Source organism: Leucoraja erinacea, chromosome 15, assembly GCF_028641065.1.
Source record: "Leucoraja erinacea ecotype New England chromosome 15, Leri_hhj_1, whole genome shotgun sequence".
Classification (NCBI taxonomy): Eukaryota; Metazoa; Chordata; class Chondrichthyes; order Rajiformes; family Rajidae; genus Leucoraja; species Leucoraja erinaceus.
Genome location: NC_073391.1, coordinates 44,932,729 through 44,933,236, shown reverse-complemented (window position 1 = coordinate 44,933,236; position 508 = coordinate 44,932,729).

Sequence of the window (508 nt, the reverse complement as noted above, 5' to 3'; positions counted from 1 at the left end):
AAAGTGGTCGGAGGACCAAGCGGGCGGGTGGTCCTCCAACCAATCGTAACGAAGGGGGCGGGGCTATCCAGAGTCTCCACCCCTCCCCCTTAAGTGGCTAACTCACTTTAAAACAACAACAACAAGCTGTGTACAGAGACAACGAAATGACAACGAAATTTCTACAGGGAAACGTCGCTTTTCTGTTGTGGGTTTATTTTGACAGCAGTCTGTAATTCATACTTTGAAAGCAATACACATTGGTCTTTTAAATCAGTGACCAATGTGAGCAAAGAGGCCATAAATTGGGATTTAGGGGGCCACAGGTTCAATGACGGGGGCCACAGAGCTACCTCCTAAATTTAAGTTCTAATCAATTTAAATCTATGTAGTTTAAATATTTTTGATGTTTGTGGAATAGAATAAAAGAGAATATATGTGCAATTAATAGACATTGATATTTTTATGGAAGGTATTATAATACTGAAGTACTTTTTTCCGCTAATAATGTCAGGGGGGGGGGGGGGCA